This window comes from Microcaecilia unicolor, chromosome 14 (genome assembly GCF_901765095.1).
Source record: "Microcaecilia unicolor chromosome 14, aMicUni1.1, whole genome shotgun sequence".
Lineage (NCBI taxonomy): Eukaryota > Metazoa > Chordata > Amphibia > Gymnophiona > Siphonopidae > Microcaecilia > Microcaecilia unicolor.
The window spans coordinates 26,395,600-26,401,919 of record NC_044044.1 but is presented as its reverse complement, the minus strand read 5'-3'; the positions used below and the strand labels follow the sequence as shown (position 1 = coordinate 26,401,919).

The 6,320-nt window shown below is 44.0% G+C and overlaps 1 protein-coding gene across 1 annotated transcript in view; it reads right to left on the bottom strand.

The window, feature by feature from the left end:
- The window catches only part of NDRG2 (NDRG family member 2), a 47,647-nt gene that overhangs the window by 39,759 nt on the left and 1,568 nt on the right, over positions 1-6,320 (bottom strand). The window lies entirely within an intron of this gene.

Genomic DNA, 6,320 nt, shown 5'->3' with positions numbered 1-6,320 from the left:
GTCTCTAGTTCCTACCCTAGTGCTGGTGGATGAAGGGACCACCGACTCCTGTCCGAGTCCCGCTGCTCTTGCCAGACTCTGTAACCAGCTTAAGTAGAGTAAGAAAGTCCCTGGAAACGCTGAGACAATGAATTAATAGAAACATTAAATTTGCCCTTCCTAAGTAGGATGCACATTTGAAGGGATTCTGACAAGGCCTCAGGCTGGTGGTTTATGGGGCAGAATGCACATTTGAAGGATTTGGGGGGTAGGCCTCAATTTGCGGCAGTAGGGAAGAAGCCTGAGGCCTAGTCCTTTCAGAATCCCAAGGGATATGCCCTGAATCTTGAAGGTTCAACAGGCGAGGAGGGCACATATTCTCTTATAAAAATGCTCTGGAGAATCCAAGATGGCAGACATCCAGCTACTCTTGGTGAATCGCATTTTGCAGATCGGAGTCCCTCTGGAGTTGTATTTTGCTGTTTTACCAACACAATGGTCAAAAGAAAAAGAGTTAAGAGACCACGAAGCCCTTCCAAATCGTCCCTAACGTTATCAGCTGTGCATTCTTGTGATGTCCTCATGTTCTGCAGGAGATGGTGTCACTCCACCTGGATGCTGATGTACCTCTGCGTTTAGGGGGGGGGGGGGGGGGAACTTGTCAAGGTAAAGCGTAGCATCGCTGCAGACAGTGGAGGCGCTGCTGCTTTACTGGTGGACTTAAGAGGCATGTGTTTCTCCAAACGGCCTAAGTGATCTGATTTATTCATTTCTTAATCTGCCGCCTAAGAACAGTACCAAGGATGTCACAGTGGAGGCGCATGTTGCCACACCACAACTCGTGGAGGAGGGGGTGGGGTAGATGACCATGCCTAGGCTGGAATTATCTTTTTTTTTTTTTCTTCTTCAAGTTTTTGCTTCCAGCTCAATCAGATCCAAGGGTAAGATCTGGAACCATGAGCCTTCGCTCTTATCTACCTGAGGATTTTTTCCGTTTTGTATTTCCTCACTGCCGCCCATCATCGTAGCCACGGACCCATGCCGAGGAGCCTCTCTCAACCCTGCAATCAACAGCCCTGACTCGATCTCACCTCTAAAGCAGCGACACCATTCCCTGTTCCCCCCCTTCCCAGGCTGTGAAATCTGTTCCCACAGCCTCCCCAGCTTCACCTGACCTGGGGAACAGAAATCTTGACTCGGATCAAACCAAGAGCCTTCTGTTTGAGCTATTAGACCTGCCCCCAGGCTGGATTTTTTTCATTTCAGCTTGTACAGATGAACCAGCTAAAATGAATGATTAAAAAAAAAACCCAATTAGAAGTTTTACTTGAGGATACAGGTCATGTTACACAGGTAAAGATTCTGGAAGGTCAAGTTTCTGAAGAACGGACACCCAACACTTCAGTTATTAAAGATAATTTTGTCCGTCGTAATAACGCTGGGAAGCTGATGAGCTCTGTCAGGGAGATCCTGGTATGTTTTATTAACTGCCCTGGCATACATTCAAGTGCTACCTTTTGGAGGTTTCGAAGTTACAGGGCACGGAAGCCACGACATCGCCGCAGGTCAGAGATCTCCGTAAGCACTTTCCTTTTAAACTCACTACCTGGAAAAGTCTTGAGATGATGTGGTTTCAAAAACTCTATCACCCTGGAGCCTGCCTGACACTGCACTCGAAGGAGGATGACTCAGCCTAAGTGGGAAAAGGTTTGGATGGGCTCCGTCAGGGATTAATTCCCCTTGATGCTAAACTTTCATCTTAAATTTCACTACAGGTAACTGAATCAGCGTCAGGAGGAATGTTTTATGTTGGGTTTTTGTTTAATTTATTTGTTACATTTGTATCCCACATTTTCCCACCTATTTGTAGGCTCAATGTGGCTTACATAGTACCGGAGAGGCCTTTGCTGGCTCCGGTGTGAACAAATACAGGGTGACGTTGTGGTAAGATCAAGTTCGTGTGGCCCAGCCACATTAGGGAATCGGAGAACGGAAGAGTTGTGTTATGTCCATTACGTGCTTTAGTTTGGTTGGTTTTTATTTTGAGCTGTTTATTGCTTTTCTAAGAAACAGCTAGACGCCAGCTAAGTGCTATCTGATCAAGGTTTAGGAAGCAGTCGTCAGTGATTTAGATTTGATTATACATCTTTTTAATTCCAAGTTCAAGGTGATTTACTTTTTGGGTAAGTCGCATAGAAGACTTACAATCTAAGTTTTGTGCCTGAGGCAACAGAACAGGGAAGCAGGGGTTCAGGCCTTGAGTGCTACGAAGAGGTAAGTTTTTCAGGATATCCCTACTGAATATGCATGAAAGAGATCTGCACGGATTCTACCTTCCCTGTACGTAGGTCTCGTGCATATTCATTAGCGATAGTCTGAAAACCTGATCTGTTTGCAGCACTCCAGGCCTGAATTTCTGCATCCCTGAAATAGCGTGAAGTAACTTGCCCGAGAGCACAAGCAGCGTCAGTGTGAGAAGCTGGATTTGAACCCCGCCTTCCCTGACTCGCAAACTACTCAAAAATGACCTCACCCAATACTATAACATTTATAAAGGGGTGAGGGAATATATTTCCTATGGGTCCATGCAAATGACTCTTGCTTACAAATATGTGAAGTGAACAGAGAGAGATGATCATCAGGGCTCCTCAACCCAGTGCTCGGGACACGCCCAGCCAGATTTTCAGGATGCCCACCATGACTATGCCGGAGATAAATTTGAATGCACTACCTTCACTGTATGCGGTATTTATTTCATGTGTATTCATGGTAGATGTCCCGATCACTGGCTGGGTGTGTCCTGAGAATTGAGTTGAGAACCGCTGATCTATTAAAAGCATCGTTGGGCGAGTTAATTTTTGTTTAGTCCTAATTGCTTAATCCCCCTTGGCGGTTTTTTTTTTCTTGTTTTGAAATCATTCCCTGGTTCTCAGCCGTTCCCCAACCCCTAACTTTGGCAGACTGAGTAGGTAAGCCTACTCACCCCTTGTTCCTCAGCACAAGCTCTTCTGAACAGAACGTCCTGGTAGTCCCACGGTAAAACCCTAGAGCCTCCACGGTGTGGTTACCCCTTCCCTTTGGGACGAGGTACCCTCAGAACGGAAACCTTCACAACGTTTAAACCAGGATTAAAAACCTCTCTGGGCCTGCATTCGTGAAATAACTGCTCCTTCTTCGCTGCTTACTGCCAGTTGGTAAATCAGCAAATCTGGAATATATCTGGTAGATCGGAACGCTGTTTGAAATTAAATTACCCATCTTTTAAGGGTGTTCAGAAGAAATTCACGCTAGATCGTTCCGTTTTACATCAGGGAGTTAAGCTTTGGAACAGACTGCCTTTAGAAATTCAGAAAATAACACAATGTTATTCCTTCAGGAAAGCGTTAAAATCTTTTTTGTTTGATGAGAAAGACGGGTTTTTTTTTGTTTCAATGTATTTAATAAGAAAGATGTTTTTTTTTAGTTTCAATGTATTAGATATGCAATTGTAAATTCTCCTGAAGAAGGATTTATGGTTTCTAATCCGCTTAGAATCTCTTTTCAGCTTAGCGGACTATAAGAATCATATAGCATAGCACAGCAGTATTACAGGAGCTGGCCGGAGGAACGACCGTGTTTGCTGTGCTTATCTTTCCTTCTTTGTTGGTATATTCCTTTTTCTCTCTCAGTTTCTTTTGTTTTACATTTTGTAAACTGCCTGATAACAACATGGTATAAACCTAACAATGCTGTAGCGTAATAGAGGCTAGTTCTGACTCAGCTGAAAGGCCAAAACCCAACCGCAAACAATGGTTTTTTTTTTAGAGTTTGCCCAGTTATTCAAGCTCCAGGCGCCCATTTTAGAGGTTACAGTGTCACAGAGCTGATGAAGGTGGGGGGTAATAAAAATAACTGATGATGTCTTCTGCTGGCCTTGATCCATGAAGTCATCAGCTAGAGACAGCTTCTTCCCTCTGATGTCATCAGCACGAGACAAGTCTCTCCCGATGTCATCAGTAGGGACCCGTCTTTTCCTCCTGCTTTTCAGCAGGTCGAGACAGCCAACGTCCGACAGCGGTGTCGGTCTCAAACTTTCCTTTTTCGGGTTCCTGGGTGGTCATTTAATTTGTTTTTAAATTAGCAGATCTAGCCCAAGGACCCTTCTGCGATTGCCGTAACAAATGTAAACGTTCAAAGTTGATGAACAGAATTGAGGCACAAAGAAATAAAGTAACTCCCCCCCCCCCACCTCCATACGCACAATTGCCGACAGAGCCGGGGATAAGAACTGAGGCCGAGGGAGACCGAGTGATTTTTCCCCAAATATCTCAAACACGCAGTCCGTGACCGAGCCGGGGATTAAAACTGAAACAGTGGGAGATAGAGTGAATCTCCCGGGGTCACATACACACACACACAAAGCCGGGGATTAGAACTCGGGCAGAGGGAGAACGACTGATCTTCCCAAGATCTCAGTGACAGAACAGGGGATTAGAACTGAGGCAGAGGGAGACAGGCGATTCACACACACACAGAGCCGGGGTTTAGAACTGAGGAACAGGCAGAAAAGAGTGACTCCCCCAGGATCACACACACAGTGGAATATTTTAGCATTTGTCTGATGATCTGAAAGAACCCTTGCTATAGAGTAAATCAGGGGGGGAAGGGCACAGGGCTGCCCCTTACGCTTGAGCTAATTCCCACAAATGGAGATCTGGGACTGTTTGTGGGCTGTGATTCACTCTTCCCTCCCAAATCTTGATGTAGGAACATTATAGTGTAGCACCTGCCTTCTCTGCTGGAAATCAACAGTGGGAAAGTGAGGGGAGGGGAGTGAGCAGAAATCTAGGATTGGCCTCACTCATTCCGTTTGTTGTTTTGGTCTATTTAGAGCTGTTTTTAAGGACTTCCTATCTGGTTAGGTTTTTCTTTAGAGTTCCTAATTCTCTTTATTATGATGTATGGTTCCAATTCTTATCGTAAACTGCTTTAAACCAAATATTTGGTGCTAGCGGTATATAAAATGTAAACTGTAACTGTCGAGCACTGAAGAATAATCTCGCAGGGAACTATTTCTCTTTGTATGTTATGGTGCCACAGAACAAATAAATTGATAATCACCTGCTTACACAGGCAGAATGACATGATGGCCTAAGAACACTTCTGCACAGGAAAGTGTCTGAAACGATCAACATATATGTAACCTTCGCTGCATGCCCCTTAGGACTAGGGGGCATGCAATGAAGCTACAAAGTAGTAAATTTAAAATGAATTGGAGAAAATATTTCTTCACTCAACGTGTAATTAAACTCTGGAATTCGCTGCCAGAGAATGTAGTAAAAGCAGTTTGCTTAACAGGGTTTAAAAAAAAGGTTTGGATGGATTCCTAAAGGAAAAGTTCATAGACCATTATTAAAATGGACTTGGGGAAAATCCACTGCTTAGCAGCATAACATGTATTGTACTGTTTTGGGATCTTGCCAGGCACTTGTAATCTGGATTGGCCACTGTTGGAAACAGGATTCTGGGCTTGATGGACCTTCGGTCTGTCCCAATATGGCAATACTTATGTACTTATGCACAACTGGCACATTTATTACGGCTTCCATGCTGTAGAACAGTTGATTATTCTGTTATGAGCAACAACTTATGCGTTTCTCATGGTGACCACACTGAAGAGAATAGAGAATTATTCCATCACGGGCACCCATCGGCACATTTCTCATGGTGCCCACTCCGTGGAGTAGAATAGTGGGTTATTCTATCACGGGAACCAGTGAAAACATTTTTCATGGGTGTCCAGTCCGTAGACTAGTGGATTATTCTATCATAGGAACCAATCAACACGTTTCTCATGGCACCTACTCTGTAGAGTAGACTAGTGGATTATTCTATCATGGACACCCATTGACACGTTTCTTATGGCATCCATTCCATAGAGTAGAATAGTGGATTATTCTTCAGGGGAACCAATCAACATGTATATCATGGCATCTACTCTGTAGAGTAGTGGATTATTCTATCATGAACATCCATTGACACGTTTCTTATGGCATCCATTCCGTAGAGTAGAATACTGGATTATTCTTCAGGGGAACCAATCAACACGTATATCATGGCATCTACTCTGTAGAGTAGACTTGATGAACATCCATTGACACGTTTCTTATGGCATCCATTCCGTAGAGTAGAATAGTGGATTATTCTATCAGGAGAACCAATCAACACATTTCTCATGGCATCTACTCTATAGAGTAGACGAGCGGATTATTCTATCACGGACACCCATTGACACGTTTCTCATGGTCCACTCCATAGAGTAGAAGAGTGTATTACTTTATCACAAGTACCAAATTGCGCAT